The sequence below is a fragment of the Colius striatus genome, chromosome 4, assembly GCF_028858725.1.
Source record: "Colius striatus isolate bColStr4 chromosome 4, bColStr4.1.hap1, whole genome shotgun sequence".
Classification (NCBI taxonomy): Eukaryota; Metazoa; Chordata; class Aves; order Coliiformes; family Coliidae; genus Colius; species Colius striatus.
The window spans coordinates 94,087,798-94,108,781 of record NC_084762.1 but is presented as its reverse complement, the minus strand read 5'-3'; positions in this window follow the sequence as shown (position 1 = coordinate 94,108,781).

Below are 20,984 nucleotides of genomic sequence, written 5' to 3'. Positions count from 1 at the left end.
TAGTCACCATCCCTGGAGGTATTTAAAAGTCATGTAAATGTCTCACTGAGGAACATGGTTTAGTGGTGGCCATGGCAGTGCTGCGTTAACAGTTGAACTCGATGGTCCTAAAGGTCTCTTCCAACCTAAATGATTCTGTTGTAAGGACAATGAAATCATTTATCAAGTACCATCACGGGGAAAAAAGACTCAATTTTGGGAAAGATGAGTTATTGACAATTAAAATGCATTTGGATACTGAGAAACAAAAATAAAGCACTATCCCTTTTTAATCCCAGTCCCACCTTCACTCCTGCACTTCTCTCCCCTGAAGGGCACAGGGTGGGAGACTCCCTGAGCAGCCTGTGCCAGGGCTCACCCTCATAGCAAAGAAGTTTCTCTTCATATTTCAGCAGAATTTCCAATGTTCCAGCTTGTGCTTGTTACCCATCAAATAAATCAAGGGCTGACAAAGTGATAGCTCACAAACAGTAGCCAACATTAGTTAGCCAGCAACAAAAAGAACTGGTTTTAGGGAATTTCGTCAAAGACCAGTATGAATCCAGTATCTTTTGACTACTCTCATCAACAAACTGAATGTAAACATCAGAGAAGTATTGCTAAAGCTGAAAACTGTGTAAAGACTGAAAACAGGTGAAAAATGAAGACATGAAAGCAGGCTGTAGTTTTAGAATAGGGCATTGTATTCACCAAAGCAGAGAATGAACCGTCTGAACAGTTTTTCTGATCTGAGCTCTCTTTGGAGCAATGTGATGCCCAAGAGATGTACTTATCTAAGTGCTCAGTTTCCTGAGCTGTCTGAGTAACGTCTCCTGGCAATTGACTGCTTTGTTCCTATTCATGATCAAAAGATACTTTAAAACATTAGTAGTACAGGCTAGATAATCTGTTTTCTCTCTTTTGGGTAATTTCCTGTTGCAGAGATGATTTAATGAAAAGAATCACATTCATAGAATCATACAATGGTTTGCATTGGATAGGACATTAAAGACTTCAGTTCCAAAACCTCTGTCATGGGCAGGGACACCTTCCACTAGAACACATTGCTCAAAGGCCAATCCAACCTGTCCTGGGATGAGGCATGTACAACTTATTTCAGTGCCTCACCACTCTCACAGTAAAAAATCTAAATCTACCCTTTTTCAGTTTAAAACTATAAACCATCATCCTATCACTGCTCTCTCTGATAAAGAGTCTCTCCTCGTCTTTCCTGTATGCCTCATATAAATACTGGAGAGCTGTTATAAAGCCTATAGCCTTCTCTTCTCTAGATTAAACAAATTCAGCTCTCGTTCTGTCTTTATAGGCAAGGGCCTCCAGCCCCCTGATCATCTTAGCATCCTCTTTGAATCACTCTGAGAATGCTGGTTGATAATAAACTAATCATGAGCCAGCTACGTGCCCTCGTGGCCAAGAAGGCCGATGGCATCCTGGGATGCATCGAGAAGAGTGTGGGCAGCAGGGCAAGGGAGGTTCTGCTCCCCCTCTCCTCTTCCCTGGTGAGGCCTCATCTGGAGTCCTGTGTCCAGTTCTGGGCTCCTCAGCTCAAGAGGGACAGGGAACTACTGGAGAGAGGCCAGTGCAGGGCCACCAAGATGATCAGGGGACTGGAGCATCTTCCGTATGAGGAAAGGCCGCAGGACCTGGGGCTGTTCAGCCTGGAGAAGAGGAGACTGAATGGGGAGCTCATTAATACTTACAAGTATTTGAAAGGTGTATATCAAAAGGATGGGGCAACACTTTTTTCCTGTAGTGTCCAGTGACAGGACAAGTGGTAACGGACAAAAGCTGGAACACAAAAAGTTCCACTTAAACACAACAAAAAACCTCTTTACTGTTGAGGTGAGGCAGCCCTGGCACAGGCTGCCCAGGGGAGGGTGTGGAGACTCCTCTGGAGGTTTACAAAATCTGCCTGGACACGTTCCTGTGTGACCTGATCTAGGCTTGAGCAAGAGGGTTGGACTAGATGACCTTTAGATATCCCTTCCAACCCTTACCCTTCTGTGACTCTGTGATTTTCTTCCTCTCCTCTGGACTCACTGTGGCTCTTCACTGTGCTGATGAAGGGCATGTGTACAGATCCACTTGCCACATGATTTTTCTCAAGGGTTCAAATCTAGTTTTTACACCAATCAGAAGAATTATATCACCACAGTATAATTATGTTAAGGCTTCTCCAGCCAATGCTTCTGCAATGCTTTGTCTAGAAGAATAAATAACGTGAACTGGATAGAGAATAACACTGGGCTTTGGCTGGTGGTAATGAAATCACTTTCTGAGGAGAGTCAGAGACATTAGCAGAGGAGACAGAAGTTGTTTTGCTCCAATCTGATCACAAAAACATGATTGCCAGGGTGAGGGTGTCACACAACCGTGGGACTGGAGGTCATCTCTAGTAGATCAAGGTGCCAAATTTTTCTCCTTCTTTCAGTTTGCTTTCCTTCTGGTTTCCTTTCCACATATCAAAAACCAAACTGACAGCTAATGGAGAAAGTGGTAACTGATAAAAGCACTTCAACCATTTCAAAACTTCCACCTGTCTTTCTCTGTTTTATACATCTAATAATCACTTCCACCAGTCCAGAGGAGTTGGTAAATAAAACATTAAGACTCACTAGTTCTTGCATCTCCTCCAGGAGACACAGAATTAATCAGGAATAATGAAAACTTAGAAAACAGGAAAATTTGTCAACAAAAATTTGCCTTTACACTCCCTTTCTATTTCATTTTTGGCTTCTAAGGAAAGAGTAGGAACAGGTAACTGATGGATAGAGTTTGACCAAAGCAGTTTTACCTATTTATATGTGCTGATGATGGTAGTGAACCACTCACTGGAACAGTCCCAAAAGAGAAATGTCATGAGTCTTGTACTAATTTAAAATTACAAATTACTTGTAGCTGGTGACTTATCCAATTTAATCACGAGAGGCTAAAACTGAGCACAAATTGCTGGAGCTATCTAGAGCTGTGCTCAGGATCGTCAGTCAAAAATGCATTTCACACATATTTGTTGTTTGCTTAACATGGTCCCTCATTGACCACCTCACATTGCCACCATGTGTTTTCTTTTTGATCTACACAGTATAAGTACTTTGGAATTATGTGTACATACATCCACACACACACACATCCCCTGAGAAAACATCTATATTCTTTTGTTTGGGATAGCATTACATAAATGGTGATCATTAATGAATCCCTCCACAAACACCTTACAAATCCGTGTCCTATTTCTCTTTTGCAGATGATTACACTTGTGGTCTCATCTTTATCAAATCCAAGGAATCTAGCTGGAAACCAAGATCTTGTCAGAAGAGTCTCATTGTTAGTCATACATTGATGTGCTCCTCTATGGAGGAGACTGTTTATGGACACTCACTTTCTGAACCTGGTTTTCAGAGGTGAGTGTCTGAACAGATGAGTAGGGTCATTGTGGAAATTAGGAAACCCAATGTCCTTGTATCAACTCATCCTCATCTAGGAGTTGTCATATCCTTTTATGAATGTCCCAGTTTCTTCTGTGCTATAGGATTAAGAGCAATCACCTGCACCCCCTGCTTCAGTGCTGGAACTCAAAATCCATATACACTTATTAGTATAACCATATATAATCATATAATGACTACACACCGCCAAGTGTGTGTCTGCTCAGGTCCACACATCCCTGACAAAAGCATCTGCATAGACATGGTATAACACAATTTGCAATGATTTGCAGTACCTCAGAGCCTGCTATCTGAGCAAGACTATCCCTATGCAGTACAGACACATCAACCAAGACAGGCTGCACTGAGAGATCTCGATGCCAACAGCAATTCTAGCACAGCCCTCAGCCAGACCTGCTTTTCTACCCAAATCAATGATCAAGTAATAGACAACAGAATCCATCACTGTTGCTATTGTTTATAGGCAATACCAAACTTGGTGGGTTATGAAAAGATAGGAGGAAGATTAATGGAGAGGCTGGAAGAGATTGTGTTTTCTCTATGACCTGCTAGCTAATGCTGCTGTAAGACCAATTCCCTGAACACAACTTGGAAGCAGCCACATCACCGTTCTTTATTCATATGATAGATATATTAAGCTCTGGACTTAAAGCAATTAGGATCACTGACTAAGCCAGAACTGTGTAAGCAGCAGATCTTCCAATGTAGCCAAAAGCAGCTCTACGCCCAGAGATGAAGCAGTTAATGTCTAGTGAACACAAGCCCTGTACCTGTGGTCTCAGGAGATCTGTATAGGCTTTCAGAACAATAACATCCTGCAATCCATAGGTATAGACTGGAAGGTCTTTTCACCCTCCAGTCAGATGCATAATTTAACCCCCTGTACAGAGAAAGAGCGAGGTGTGAGGGAAGCAAAAAATACCACCATTAGAAATGCAAAGGGCATCAAATAGTTTTAGCTCATCAAAAATTAGGAATCAAAATGTATTTCATTAGAGAAAATAAGAAAATTCATGGGGGGAAATATTAGATGTAATAAGGCTTTGCATTTTGGAGAAGGAATCCAGATCAAAATCCAATGGCTGGAAGCTAAAGCCACACTACTTCCTATTGTTAGTCATCATTTCTTTTAAAAGGATAAAGATGATTAGACTATAGCAAATTCCCCACAGGAAAGGATGGGTTCTCCATTTGTCACATCCAAGTTTGATGCCATTTTACTCAAAGATAAGTGGAGTCAATATAGGGGTATCAGGGTGAATTCTAATGGTAAAATATTCTTCATTTATGGATTATGCTGAGCTTGATTCATGGTAATAATGAAACTGAACAGAAATGCTTCTCAGTTTCAGGAGTGAAGGCTAACTTCCTCGCAGGAAATATCCCAAAATACAGTTTTAAGGGGTTTACTTGTGTGTAGACAAAAAAAATCAACTTCTTACATAACACAAAAACCTGGTTTTCTGACAACCCTTTTGTCTTATACTGACTACTCAAACCCAAAATGTTTCACACTACTCCAAAGGCACACAACAGCCCCTCTGCCCTAGAATAAAGGCACACAGTGACTACCCTGTCAAACACAAGGCAATTAAGTCATCCACAAGTCGAGATACCATGCAATATTTTTGTCTCATGATTTATCAATTTAAGTGGCTTGTTCTTCCTCTGTGGTTCATTTTTAGTCATCCAGTTAACTCAGACTCTCTAACTTGACCTTCCTAAGATTTCTCACCCCTGCAGTAAGGGTGCAGGAACATCATTTTCCCATGGCTCATAGGAAAGAGCTGCAGAATGAGAAAACTGCAGGTGATGCATATATCTGTCAGATGGCAGCAGTGAATGTTTATAAATCTTTATGAATTTAAAATACCCATTTCTTGTTCCATTAGAGAATGACAATTTAAAGATTTCTGGATTACAACAAGACTAGTAATGTGTATCTGCACCCTGCTGACACACATCTCCTATTACATGGTGGTTGACTGTGTATAAAAAATTAACTGCTCGGCACCAACACTTTCTACCACAGCTGCTGGAGGAAAATCAGTGATGGGTAAAGGACTCTCCTGTGATTTCCTCCAGAGAATTTAAGGATAGAAAGTGCCCATATTTCTTCTATGACATGGTGTATATTTTTGTTCTTGTTATGCAAACACAGATATCATTAGAGCTCCACTAAACCTAATAAGAATATACATCTTTTTTTTATCAATAAGGACATCTGAGCTTCCCCAACAAAGCTTTTCCAGATATCTTTAACATTGATAGAATGCATTTAAGGCTTGCTTGGACCAAAATATTCCTAGTTAATTTCTCCTAGGGGAAATAAATGGCAGAAGTTCATGTCAAACAACTCAGAGATTTATAGTTGGAAGTCTCAAAGGACCAAAATGATGTTTTGGATTTCAAGGTCCACTTGTAACAACTTGGAATGACTTACATGTTGTGTTACTGGAATAGTAATGTGTGTGTACATGTATTACTGGTGTGAATGAGCAGTAGATGCATTGCATACATATCCAACAATAGGATTAAAATATGTATGTATTCACCATTAACAACTAAAATGAGAAATTGGTCCAAGATTTTTCCAAGGGCTCAATGAGAACCAATAAATACTTCCAGCAAAATTTGCTGAACAAGCTCTGAAACTCATTTTTGATAAGAACTTATGTTGGAATTTAAAGCACCAGATGGACTGCATGATGGAATAAATTAGGGGAAGATCATTGTTAGCAAGGATTACAATAAACAGCATAAAGGAAGCTGCTGTGCAAAACAGTGGGAAAAAGAAAGACACACAAATAACAACACAGCAACTCGCTTAAATACCTGCTAGCCCAAGTCAACTAATTTATGTTTCATCAAAATCCAGGCCTTTTTGGCTCATTCAAGCTGTTCTGGAATAGATTGCAGTAAGTAACACTTTCTACAAAACCCCATTCCGCTGTAATAGGGTCAGGCAGCTGTACTGGCCCCTGTGACTGATATGTTTTTAATACCTGTTATTAGAGTTTTGACTGCCTTTTTGTGTTCTTCATTACATTTCCACAGTTTTCCTTTTTGTAATAGTGAGCACAGTGGCTGAGCAGCTGTAGAAAATCCAGGTACATGTTTCCTCCAGTACCTTAAAGTACCCAGAAATTGTAATTCTTTCCTAGACTGGGGCATCTGCAATTGCTCTACTTAAGGTGTCCTGCAGAATTGCCACACTAGCTGTGATCCATCAAGTACCTAAAAAATGTTACTTCTCTACTTGGTCTCTGATATTTTTCAGATGGAACTTAAACTTTTGCTTTACATAGTGCCTGCCACAGTGGTGCTGCCACTTCTCCAACATAGGTCCCTCTGAACATCACCTATGTATTGGTGCAGTTTCACATCCTGAGGAAGTTCAGCAAGTGCAGCATGAGCAGTCATGGGTTTATACCTCTGTAAAAACAAATTTCCCTTTTCCCTCCTGCAAGGGGATCATAAATAACATGTCCTTGACATCTAGCACTGCTGCTTGTAGTGTGGCTGTTAAAATTGCAGTCTTGGCTACTGCAGCCATTAGCAGAGCTGCTTTGGCATTTAGGTGCTGAAAAGCAATTGTCAGATGCCATCTCCCATCCAGCTTTTGGACTGTATGGGAAGTGGGTTCATGAAATGTTGTGCCATCTTTCCAAGTGTGCTATAACATCAGAAACTCCATTTTGTGCTGCAGCAAAAATTGGATACTGTGGCTCTCTGGAAATTTTCAAGTTGGAGAGTGCAGGGGCTGTGTGGAGTAAATATACTGTAGCCTCCCAATTTCCACTCGGTTTGAGGTTGGTACTTGTACTAAAGGAACACACATGGCAACTTTTGCCCAGTCAAAACATCAAAACCAAAAATATTTTCCTTATGCTTTTTAATTGCAAAGCCAGCAGATGATGTGCACTTCTCACCCAGCTGCCATCTACTCACTTCCACAGCTTGGCACACGACCCTTGCTCTGTTTACTCTGCTGACTTCAACACTGCTGTCTAGGTCACATCCCCAGCTTCAGGGCATCCTCTTTGTCAGTACTGTGTTCCTGTATCTATTAGGTTGCACATAGCATCACAATGTATTCTGTCTTAATGATGGCTCTAGTCTCACATTCAGATGAATCTGAGGGGAGTAAGTTTCCTTCATCATAACCATCAGGATCACCCCAATATCACCATCCCCAATCCTCTGAGGACACTATTAGTTTCCTGTTTGCATGGGGTTGGGGAATGCTGGGCCCACATGAGCATCAGCTTGATCTTTCTTTTCAACTTTTGTGTTTTCTCCTTTTCTTCCTGTAGCTGTTCAATTTGCAGTGATTGTAATAACTCATCTCCCTTCCTGCCTTCTATTTCCTCTCTCAGATCTTATCTCCCTCTGTTAAGCTCTTTCCTATCCTGACAGATGGCTTCTAGGCAGGTGCTTAACATCTTACAAATGTTTCCTTTACCATTTTTAGTAGTTCCTCTTGCTAATTTTAATTCCTTTCAATAACACTCCAGTCACGCCAGTGGCCACAAAACCATTCTTCTGAGACTTTTAGACTCAGTTTATTCTATGCTTCTGTAAGTAACCACTGAAAATGCTTATCCTGCCAACTACATCTATTTGTTGTGAATGGCTGATGTAGATCAATTAAAGAATCACTGTCCAAAGTACTAGAAAAAGTGGTTTTAACGTGATGATGTAAAAGTGATACTTAAAATTCAATGGCAAAGTTTTCTTTGTTACTGCACAGCACAAAGCTCTGAACATTGATTCAGAACTCAAGTCACAAATATCAAGACAAACTCAAAGCTACTAAGGCACAAATGAAAGTGACCAAGACAAAATAGGAGACTTGGGAGTACTGGTCGATAAAAACTAAACATGAGCCAGCAATGTGACCTCATGGCCAAGAAGGCCAATGGCACCCTGGGGTGCATCAAGAAGAGTGTGGGCAGCAAGTCACCCTCTACTCTGCCCTGCTGAGGCCACATCTGGAGTCCTGTGTCCCATTCTGGGCTCCCCAGCTCAAGAGTGACAGGGAACCACTGGAGGGAGGCCAGCACAGGGCCACCAAGATGATCAGGGAACTGGAGCATCTTCCTTACAAGAAAAGGCTGTGGGAACTGGGACTGTTCAGCCTGGAGGAGGTTGAGGGGGGAATCTCATTAGTACTTAGAAATATTTGAAAGGTGTATGTAAAAAGAACGGGACAATACTTTTTTCTGTAGTGTCCAGTGATAGGACAAGGGGTAATGGACAAAAACTGGAACACAAAAAGTTTCGCTTAAACTTAAGGAAAATCTTCTTTACTGTAAGGGTGAGGAAGCCCTGGCCCAGGCTGCCCAGGGGAGATGTGGAGTCTGCCTCTCTGGAGGTTCTCAAAACTGAGTGTCTTTGTCTAGGTGAATCTGCAGGAGGGTTGGACTAGATGATCTTTAGAGGTTCCTTCCAACCCCAACCATTCTATGATTCTATAAAAATCTGAATTACTGTACTACAAAGTTATGGCCAGTATTGGTTGCTTACCAAAAATCTGTCATTGGTAAAAGGTCTCTCTGCCTTAAGAACAATATTGAGAGGCATCCCAGCTCAAGGAGGAATCACCACCCTGCAGCCAGGCTGCTCAGATGGGAAAGGCTCACTTGTGCTTTCCTATTTACAGAATAAAGTGTTTGGCTTGCAGTGAAATTATATGCAATGGGTAAGGTATACTTGACTCCTCGTGCCCACAGCTTTTTTGTCCCTTGATAAATGAGTCCTGGAAAAGCCACTTGTCATCTATATGTTAATTTCATGATTGATGTTCTAAGCTCATTTGCATCAATGCTCACTTTGTCACCCTGCTCCTTTGAGGGGTTTTGGAGAAGAGATTGAAACTTGAGGAGTTCTTGGTCCATTTACGCCTTCTGTCTTTACCTCCTTTGAATACCAAACTAAGGGGTAAGGGGTTGAGTGCATTCATCACACAGGCTGCCCAGGGAAGTGGTAGAGTCACCATCCCTGGAAGGATTTAAAGGTTGTGTAGCTATAGTGCTGAGAGATATAATTCAGTGGTAGATTTGGCAGTGCTGGTTTAACAGCTGGACTCAATGCTGATTATCTAGGAAGACATCCATTTTTTGGGTAGCTTTAGCACCCTTGATGACACTGACAGTGTTTGTTCATTACATAAAAACCCTGAGCAGAAAAGCAACTCAGATTTCCACATTTACCTCCTTGAGACTCTCCTGACATGGCCAGTTATCCAACTATTGCCAAATTTGTAAGACAGAGGCTGACTGCTGCCTCTCAGAGAGAAGTTACTACAAATTATGAGTGAAACATTCCACTGCCATGGAATATTTCACTGAAAATGTTAACAGATAGGAATCAGGCCCTTCTACAGTTTTCAGACAGATACCTCTGTCTATCAGATAGATATCTCTTTGGAAACAACTTATTTCTGCTTATTCTCTGTTACTTCTCTTTACTTCTTTCCTCACTATATAGATCTCATATAGAGTTTTCACCTGAGGTGTCTGACTGTATTGGAAGTGACAAGACTGTCTCCACTGCATTTCTCTCAGAGTTATCTGATGTGGGAAAACTAATGCATCATTTAATTATATTCATGTTTGTCTGAAAAGTGTCTCTCTGTACAAAGATCTCCCCCCACTGCTAGCAAATCTTTCCCATGGCCCATGCTACCATGTTAATGTCACGCTTCTGACTGTGAAGCGTTATTACAAATTGTGTCTGGTAACCCCCATGGTCCAATTCCAATTGCTTACTTTTTGCTCCCATTGTTTAATAGGTTTTCAAGTATTGGGATGGGAGGTGGGGGTGTTCAACCCAGCTGTGAAAATCTTTTAGTGAGCCTTCCTAAACATTTTGAGAGTGAAACTGTTCTTTTGAGATTCATGAAAAAGGGCTTCTGTGTGGGGCAATTGACTGTAGGATTCCCTGACAGCACATTGCTCTCAAGCACAAGTTTATCTATAACTCCCTTCAGTCCTTGAGACAGAGCTATCTGCTGCACAGGTGGCTCCACCAAGCACTGAAAGGGTAATCAATGCCTTGCATGAATGGCAAAAGCAAAGCTGTTGTGATATCCCTGATTTTCATTTGTCCTGAGCTTGGAGAAGTGTAAGCTCAGATTTGCCAACCTCTTTTGCCTGTAGGACCTTGTGTGGTGCAGCTGACTTCAATTATCACAGTGACTATGCTCAATATTAAGTATTTACAACACCACAGACACCACTGAAGCAGAAGGAACAAGGAAGTTTGCCCAAAACTAAACCCTGCCCGGGGGAAGGTCCTTTGACATTTTTTCTAAGTGTAAGCAGATTCAACATGAGTTGTTTCCAACACATGAACTTCAATGAACACACAAACTTCAACAATACATGAACAGTGCTTCCAGCACTGAAAGCTTCCTGTCATGAGGAACTATCTCTTTAAGGTTTAACCTGGAAAATAATACTCAAGGTTTCCAAGTAGTTGCAGAAGGTAGGGCAATTAGGTGAGAAATGGAGTGAGAAAAACAAAGGTGGAACATTCACCTCCATCAGACTATGCAGTGCTATGTTAGAGAGCCCTGAGTTAGCTCTGAACATGTTGTTATAACTCTGGGCAAAGTTCCATGCTGTAAAACGTCAAGTGAAACCCAGAAAGCTGGGTATATGTGCTAGTTCTCCTCTCTGGCTCTTTAGTTGTTGAACTAAACAATGAAGCCAGGATAATGGAGCCCTTATGACTCCAATTTTAAGAGAGTGACTTCAGCCAACTAAGGGTGAAAAAAATCTCTCTAAACACTCTTTCAAAGCACTACACTTGCATAAATCCAGTTTTCCACAGTTTTGACATGATATTTGATTCAAGACTTTCTTCTCATTACAAAGAACATATTCCTGCTCTAAGGGCACATACCTGGTCACATCAGGGCAGTCTGATAAAAGCCAGCATTGTTCTATACATTAAACATAGACAAAGAAAGTCACACAACCTTTTCTGGAAAGTGGTGGATTGATTTGCCTTCCTGGAAGAGTTTTCAACAATAAAGGTTCAGCCTCTGACCTCAGGACAGATAATCTGAATTGAAAGATCTAATGCAGTAAAAATACCTCTCATTTTCTCCTGTCAAGTGATAATTAATGGAGAAGATGCCCAGAAAGTGTGGAGTTATACAAAGTCTTTCTCCTAATCCATCTGCCATCAACATCTGTCACAACTCACAATAGCAGTTTTAACAAAGATATACTTGAGATAGCTGTCCTAAAATTCATCAGGATCGATGCACTAGTGTTTATTCTGAAAGATCATTTCCATGATGGAAGTACTGTCAGCAAAACATTTCAGTGAAATACAGCATTAAAAGACAAATCCTGAGGGATCTAAAGTTGTCTGAGACTTCTGTTTATATTCATATTCCTACAGGTACTGCAATAAGCAAGCAGAAATAGAAACAGCAAAGTGTACTCCCAAAGTGATTCTCCCTCCTCTAGGGATCTTATAACTCCAGCCAACTCATACTGTCAACAGAGGGAACATGTTAGTCCAGTATCTTTGCATCTACTCATGGCTTCAGGAAGCAGAAAACAGAGTACTCTGGAAGAAGGCAGTGATCAGGTGACATTTAGATTATAAAATAGTGCAATCTAGAGGAACTTGGGTTGGATGAGTGGACAGTGAGGTGGATGGAGATCTGGTTGAATGACAGAGCCCAGAGGGGAGTGATCAATGGCACAGAATCAAGTTGGAGGCCTGTGGCCAGTGGAGTTCCACAGGGATGGGTTCTGGAGCCAGTCTTGTTCAACATCTTCATCTATTACCTGGATAAGAGGACAGAGTGTACCCTCAGCAAGTTCCCTGCTGGCACCAAACTGGGAGCACTGGCTGATTCCCAGAGGCTGAGCTGCCATTCAGAGGGATCTTGACCGGCTGGAGAGTTGGGCACAGAGGAACCTGCTGAGGTTCAACAAGGACAAGTGCAGAATCCTGCAGCTGCGAAGGAACAACCCCCTGCACCAGCACAGGATGGGGATTGACCTGCTGGAGAGCAGCTCTGCAGAGAGAGACCTGGGAATGTTGGTTGATAATAAACTGACCCTGAGCCAGCAACATGGCCTCGTGGCCAAGAAGGCCATTGGCATTCTGGGATGTGGGCAGCAGGTTCAGGAAGATTCTTCTCCCCCTCTACTCTGTCCTGGTGAGGCCTCATCTGGAGTCCTGTGTCCAGTTCTGGACTCAGTTACATAGACAATGGGATCTGGTGCACCCTCAACAAGTTTACAGATGTCACCAAGCTGAGTGATGCAGTTGACCCATCTGAGGGACAAGATGCCATCCAGAGGGAGCTGGACAAGTTCAAGAAGTGAGACCATCTGAATACCACGAGGTTCAACAAAGCCAACCAGATGTCCTGTATCTGGCTTAGGACAACCCTTAGTACCAACACAGGCTGAAGGATGAAGTGATTGAGAGCAGCCCTGCTGAGGTTGCCTTGGACTCTGTGTTTTTTCCACCCTTTCTTGATCATTCAAAGCTCTTAGGTAGGTTCTGGTTCTCCAGAAATATTTCAGTAGCTCCTTAGTCCAAGTTATCATGAGCCCCATTAGGTATTTCAGGCAAATTCCCTATAACAATAAAGCAAGGCATAGGGGCCTGCTCCATCTGGCTTGCAGCAAGCTGTCACCCCATCTAACAACCAGGAGATCTGCTCACAGTCTCAGGTGTACCATCCCTTACCTATGTCTCTGTTTACACCATCAAAAAAGATCAGGAATACACAGCCAAAAGACCAAATCACCAGCCTCTGCCTCCTCGCCAGCTCCCTCTCCTTCACCTCAGTTAACACCTGACATTCCCATTGTCTGCAAGACACAGCTGATGGGACTGGGATTATGAACATAAAGAAGGAAAATTAGTTACAGCTGGAGCAATTGTCAGGCAGGAAGATAATTGAAAGCCAGCAAAATGATCAACCATTTAATTGCTTACATTAAAGAAATGAATTGACAGCAATCAAGCCAGACATATAAAAGGTGCTGAAAAAATGACACATCAGAAAAATAGATTAATTTTCATAAGGAACAAGTAAAAACAAACTCAGAAAAATTGAAAACCCAAGCTTGTGTTGTTTATAAACCTTAATCAATTCAAAACTCATTTTCAACATATTAAACTTTACTATTTAATGCCTCCCAATGATTTCTGCCTTTGGCATTGTGCAGCGCTCTCGCTGAAGCCTTTTGCAGTTATAAAAGATAATTCATCAGCATCACCTCTGCCAAGCACACTTAAATCAGGAGGCAGCCCAAAAAATCATGAAGAGGGGACCACTGTGAGTTATTTTTTTTTTTAAAGGGGATTTCTCCTGTTTCAGAAACTGTTCAGTTCCTGGTGAGATTGTCTTTAGAGAAGGGAAAACTACTGAGCTGATGGAATTTGTGGGTTTAAGTCTTATACTTTGGTCTTAGTACTGAATCTTTGCATAAAAGCCAAGGCAAAATAGGGGTGGTGATGGGAGAGCTGCTCAGTGAATTTGGCCAACACCCTCAAGGAAATACTTGAGAAGCCAAACACCAGTCTTGCTGCTTACATCTGCCTTGCTGTCCATTGATACAGTGCCATGCATCAGCACAGAAAGGCACAGCTGCCTCCATGCCATGTTTAGCATTGCAGTCTCTCTGCATTTGGGTCTGGAGAGATCAAATGCCTGAGAGTGAGTTTATACAGGATTTGCTGAACAGAGGCAACAATGCTGCTGGCTGGAAATGTTCAGACTTGGGTTTTAGCTCAGTTTTCAGCCCTTATAACTTACTTGGTTTGCACATATTTTCCCAATCATTTGCCTGAAAAATCTTGTAGAAGATCAATGAAGATCTGTGTCTGCCCAAATAGTAAGACCCCAGCTAACAGCATGAAGGCCAATGCCAATGAGGTGTACTCCTGCTGTTACAAGAGTGCTGACTCCAGATCACCACATCAACTAAAATTATCAGTTTTTTCCCTAATGCTGGTCTAACACAAACCCTTTCCAACACATACTAACACTTTTTTGAAGCTTTCTGATCTTTTATAGTTTTCCTCCTGTTTTCATTCTCACATTCTTTTTGCTGATAACTCATTGTCCAGGTATTCAGTGTCTATGTTGCAGATCAATCACTCTGGATGTAACTAAGACAACATTCCACCATAGGCTTAGTGACCTCTCCAAGAGCTGTACAGTGAGAGAGTGAGGGCTGTCAGGTCTGTCAAAGGGCTGGAAGACAAACCTTCTGAGGCAAATCTCAAGAGGAAAACCTAAAATCGATACCACCTGGATTAGGTTCATTATTTTTTGACAAAACCAAGACCAGCTTCATTTAAACAGTTGGACAAAATGATCTTCAGGGTTTTTTTCCAACCCAAACCTTTCTATGGTTTTATACTGTAGTGCATTATCTGTTAGAATCACAGAATCTCAAGGGTAAAGGGACTTCAAAAGCTCATCCAGTGCAACCCCCCTGCCAGAGCAGGACCACCTAGAGTAGGTCACACAGGAACTCATCTGGGTGGGTTTGGAATGTCTCCAGAGAAGGAGACTCACCAACTCATCTTAAATAATAAGTAAAAGATATTTCCAAAGGCAAAACCATGGAACTACATTCCTTCTGAAAAGGTCAGGATCGCTGATAACACCACTAAAATTCTGAGAACACAGAACTGAAAGGAACCACATGTACCTGAAACTACAGGTACCAGGGAGCAGAAGTGAAGAGACAAAGAGTATTGACTCCATTCTGACACATCATAACATGATAACTACCTCCCTGAAACAACCTCAGGAGCCTTAGTGCCAAATACTCAATACACTGCAATATACCACAGTAGAACAGAATAAGGACATCCCATACACTCCCATTTCTCGGTCCATTTCACATTAGAAACAAAAGCATCCAGTATTGTCCCAGCAAGTGGTTTGTGCTGCAAACCTCAATGAATCCAGAACTTGCTGGAGTCACTATAAATTGGGATGTAAAGCTTGTTGGTCTGCAGTTTCTAAATGTCTGAAATGTTTCATCTCAGATCAAGTGGCCAGATGGCAAGATAACCTAGACAAACAGCTTACTTTTCCTGACGGGACAATATTTACCGGGTGGAAAAAGTTGCTCTTTTGTTGGAAACCTAAGTCTAGAGTAGTCCTAACCTAATAGTCACTGTGGAGAAAGACATGAAAGTCACCAAAAGAGAAATCAAATTTATTTGCCAGTTGAACCCAGAGGGAATTATTTTCTGAATTCATCCTTGTATATTTTATTGACAGCAATAGTTATGATCCTTATAATAGCCTTATAATTCTCTGCCTTGCTCTAAGACATAGTATATGGTGAGAGAAACTAATGAAGCAAAAGACACTCAATATCAGCTTTCAAATGTGCTGTTTATAAAATCCTTTTAAGAGGAAAAAAATAAAACAGTCATTTTAATAAATTAAAAGCCCAGATGCACAGCTTGCTGGATGGATGTTTGAATCAAGATGGTTGACATGTCACACTGTAACTACTTCCACAGTGAATGATGACACAATTTTCAGATTTGCCCTTCTTACTGGCATTGATGCATTCAGGCAAAATGATATATCAATCAGTCTTAAGGACCTAAATGCCTGTTATGAGTCAGTCCTCTGGGGCCTGTCAGCTTCCTATGTCTCCTAAGAATCTCAGCAGTGATTTGTAGTCATTTGAGTCTTTTATAATGCTTCATATCTCTCAAATTGGTTGCAGTCTAAAAGCAGAGACCTTGCTCTGTTTTGCATCAACCACGTTATTGGTATAGGACAAGTGAATATTCCTTTATGTTCCTCTTCCATGGTAATGTTAGCTTCTCATAATTAAGTATGGACAGAATCCAGTGCTGCACACACATTTAACAGGTTTAGCTAGTTCATTTTCAGGGCCAGCATAAATCCCCCAGATTGTTGCTCTTAGACAGAAGGACTATATCAATGGACAAGGGAAGAGCTACTGATATCATCTACCTGAACTTCTGTAAGGACTTCAATATAGTCCCCAGCAATATTCTTACCTCAATTGGACAGACATGGGTCTGAAGGTGGATAAGGAATTGGCTGGCTGGCCACATCCAAGTAGCTGTAGTCAATGGATCACTGTTCATGTGGAAACCACTATTAAGTGATGTCCCTCAAGGATCTATACTGGGACCAACACTATTTAATATCTTCGTCAACAATATAGTGGGATTGAATGCACCATCTGTAAATTTGAAGGTGACACCAAGATGAGTGGTGCAGTTGATACACTAGAGAAAAAACCAAACATAGAATAGCAGAGGTTGGAAGGTACCTTTAAAGATAATCTAGTCCAACCCCCCTGCAGAAGCAGGGTCACCTGGATCAGGTCACATAGGAACATGTCCAGGTGGGTCTTGAAGACCTCCAAGGAAGGAGCCTCCACAAGTGCCAGTGTTCCATCACCTCACAGCAAAATAGGTTTTTTTCTTCCTATGCAACTTTATCTAGGTGGAGCTGCTTCTGCAGCGGGGTTGGACTGAATGATCTCTAAAGGTTCCTTCCAACCCCTACCAGTCGATGATTCTATGAAATTGACAGAGAATGTCACATAAATTACATAGAGTTCCTAAGGAATAGATCACTTTAAGAAAACAGACTTTTGAATGCATTGAATCAGCAATAGTCAGAAGGAAATATATGACCCCCAAAAGGTTGGATTTCACATCTGATGATACTCAAAAAACAGACCTGTTTACATGAACTTTTCCTTGTTTTTATCAATTTGTTGGAACTCTAGTGTTGCAGCAAGTGTGTGTTCATCTGAAGACTGACTGTAGTCTGAACTTCTAGTTTGAAATCATTTAAAAAAATATCACAAAGATCTGAAAGAGTATTGCATGGGTTGCAACTTACAGCCATGAGCTGTGTATTGCAACAATTGAGACTTTTTCTCATGTTGAAAAGTTCAGATTTGGGCCAAAATGCTTTTAAATAAAACAAACAACCACCACCACCACTCAAATAAAACTATTTTATGCCATCATATATTTGGTTTCACTGTTTTGTTATTCTTCCCTCCATCTAAAAAAAAATTTAAGATTTGAGGAATAAAATAATTACAAAATTGTACAAGGAAACTCTGACTGCTGTAAAAATGCCCCTGGGTGACAAAGGAAGAACTGATTTTTGATCATCCTTAAGTAGTCTTACAAAGCAATAAACTACCAGTCTCAAATGAGACCATTCAGAACCCCATTATACTTAATTAAAATCCTTTTTCCTGAGATGAATAGAAGTTCTGGGTGTGAATAACTTTGCTTAAGCAGATTCACAAATCTGGCTGCAGTAAATTACAGATGAGACCTCCCAGGAGCAGAACAAACCCCATCAAGACCCTCATAAACAAAATGCCAGCATCTGGAGCCATAGAGAAAAGTAGAGGCAAGATAGAGAGAAGAATTAGAGATCTGGGATTAGGCTATACATCAACACCATCTAAAGAGAAAGAAAAGCTCTTTCTTTATTGCTTACCAGCCTCCAGGGAGTGAGTGTCACTTAGTATTAGCATTCACCTTTATAACTGTGCTTTGATTTACAGCTCCACCCCAAAGCAGAGAAAGCAGCCAATTCCACGTCTGTGAGAACACACATGCACTGAGTGTAGCCCAGCTGGTTTCTCTTTCCTCTCATACAGATTTTACTGCCCTCAGCCTGAAATGAAGGTGTGGGAGATGGGATCTGATATACATTATTATGAGTGTCAAAAGAATATCATGTTATATAGAAATTTATGTCCTATATAAGAAGGTAGAAAGGTTAGGAGATATTAGACACAAAGGTGTTGTTTCACTGCCAAGACCAAGAGCTAAAATGCACCAATACCACTGAGGTGACAATCTCTCTGTGCTCCACTGTCCACAGTGACTAGTTGTATGGCTACTTTAATGTGTGCATCAAACCAAATCCCATCCTTTATGTCAAACCTGGGCAATTCCACCTCCCAACTCTAACTAGATCGTGTCCTTCCCTCCTCTTTCTGATGGCCTCCATTGTTTCTTGATATTTACTTAGTTTGTTTCACAGTGGCACCTCTGAGATCAGCTGGGGACATTCAGCACTCCTCACATCCAGTCTCCAGGTGAGATTGAATGACTAGGAATTTGCAATAGTAACAGTTGGCTCAGGAATCCACTTAATGTCCTGAAACCCCCACTGTCAAAACCTGTTCAGTGCTGATTAGTAGCATCTGTACTCCTGGCCCCATTTTTACATGGTATGTTAATATTCTTAAGCCAAGATACATCAAATACTTGAGATATTAAACCAATTAAATGTTTGACTCATATTCTGCAAACAAGCACTGTTTATAGGCTTACAGCTGGCCACATCACAGGTCCAGATCACCAGTGCATGGATATAAACCTGATAAGCTTAGGAATGGACTTCTACTGACATAGTCTCATGCAGAAGTACGTGCTGCTGAAGTAGAGATTTAGCCACACAGATACTGAATGTGATGCTCCAGCTTTTGCATTCTAAATTCAAACCAGCACCCATGTAAAAGACCAGCCATCCCATTCACCTCTGAAAACCAGTCACAAAGGGCTTTGAGAGACTCATTATAGATGGTAGCTGAAGACCTCTCTTTCTAGCTACCAAATCACCAGTAAAATGGAATCAAGGAGATTTATCAGTATTTATTCACTTCTTTCAGTTTCACACTTATTTTGTTTAGAACAGGAGAGGCCAAAATGTTTCACTTCTATCATCAGATAAGAAAGGAATCCCAGTCAGGCCATTTTAATCACATAAATTGAAGTCAAGTCTCCCCATATTCAGATTAATATTATAGGAAGAAGTTTTCCTTTTGCTTCAAATAATATTAAGCTAATGATCAAGGGATGCATCTTTAAACAGGTACTCATCCATTTGATCCCATCCATTTTCCCTCCCACTAGTCCCTAAATAGACAGCTCCTAAGCACTTCAGAAACTCCTATGCATGATGACCCATGCATTACATGCTACCCACCAACATTAGGAGTCTCACAGCAGAGCAAACTTTATCCCTCCCTAAGGAGGAATGAAATGGAACTATTCTTTTTGCATTTAAAGGTGATTCAGAGGACAGACTGTAGCAAAGGTTTTGTGCATAGAGAAGCTGGAGAGAATTATTGCTAAGATTTTATTAGTGTGCATAAATACTATGGCATTTTTGATACCTCAGGCAATAGAAGCACAATCATTACAATGAAGACCATATTTCCTTCCATCTTTCTGTTGGTCCTGTAACACATTGAGCAATCCATCTTGCTCACATGCTCTACATAGTCATATATATTTATTTCTTTGCTTCTCACAAATACTCTTTAACCTTTTGAGCTCTGCAAGTAACGTGAGGTGTGAGAGCAGGTACTTCTGCCTTCCAACAGAACCCAGGTAGAGTGTGCAGGTCATGTTATCAAAAGTAATGGATGCATGCTGATAGAATCATAGAATGGTAGGGCTTGGAACGGACCTCTAGAGATCATCTAGTCCAGCCCCCCTGCAGAAGTAAAACACTACAGGCTAAAGAGGCAGGACTACTCCATAGGTGTGTACTCACTGTGGTTAAACATGCCTGACATGAAAAGGCAGAGAACAACCATGTATGTCACTATCAGGTACCAAATTCCTGAAAGCTGCTACATGACCCTGCTGCTCTATTGATGTCAGAAGTAACCTACAAGACACAGCACAGTGAGGACGACTGGAGAGGAGTGGCAGAAGAATTACAGAGGGTATGGATCACACACACTTTTCAGAGCTAACACATATATATTTTCTCACAGACATAGCAATGCTGATATTTTTATCTGTTCATCATTCAAATGAAAGACATACCAAAGCTGCAGACTCATAAATCTAAATGTTTAGCTACACAAAGAAAAAAGCCACTTTTTGAGTTGTTGAGGATTCAAAACACGTTTAAGAAACAAGAAGATCATTCTTGTTGAAAAGATACACAATAATTACTATATTTCTTTTTGAGTTCATGACCAAAAAACAATTGTCTGAAATTTTGCTTCAGTTTTTAAGTTAATATCTCTCAACACAATGCTTTTCAAGAAAACTGCAAAACTGAATCCACTCTCAACCTCCTTTCAGTTGATTCAGTCATGTGATGCAGTTTCTCTTCAATTGATAGTTGGATGATTAATTGATAACTGAACACAAAAAAGTAGCTGGAACACAAAAAGTTCCACTTAAACATAGGAGAAATCTATTTCACTGTGAGGTGAGGGAGCCCTGGCACAGGCTGCCCAGGGAGGGTGTGGAGGCTCCTTCCTTGGAGGTCTTCAACACCTGCCTGGACACATTCCTGTGTGACCTGATCTAGGTGAACCTGCTTCTGCAGGGGAGTTGGACTAGATGATCTCTAAAGGTCCCTTCCAACCCCTACCATTCTGTGATTTTATGCTAATTGAAGCCCTCTGTGCATTTTACAATTGCATATAGCATCAACAATTGTCTGCAATGAGGCTTGAAGCTTCAAATTGATAA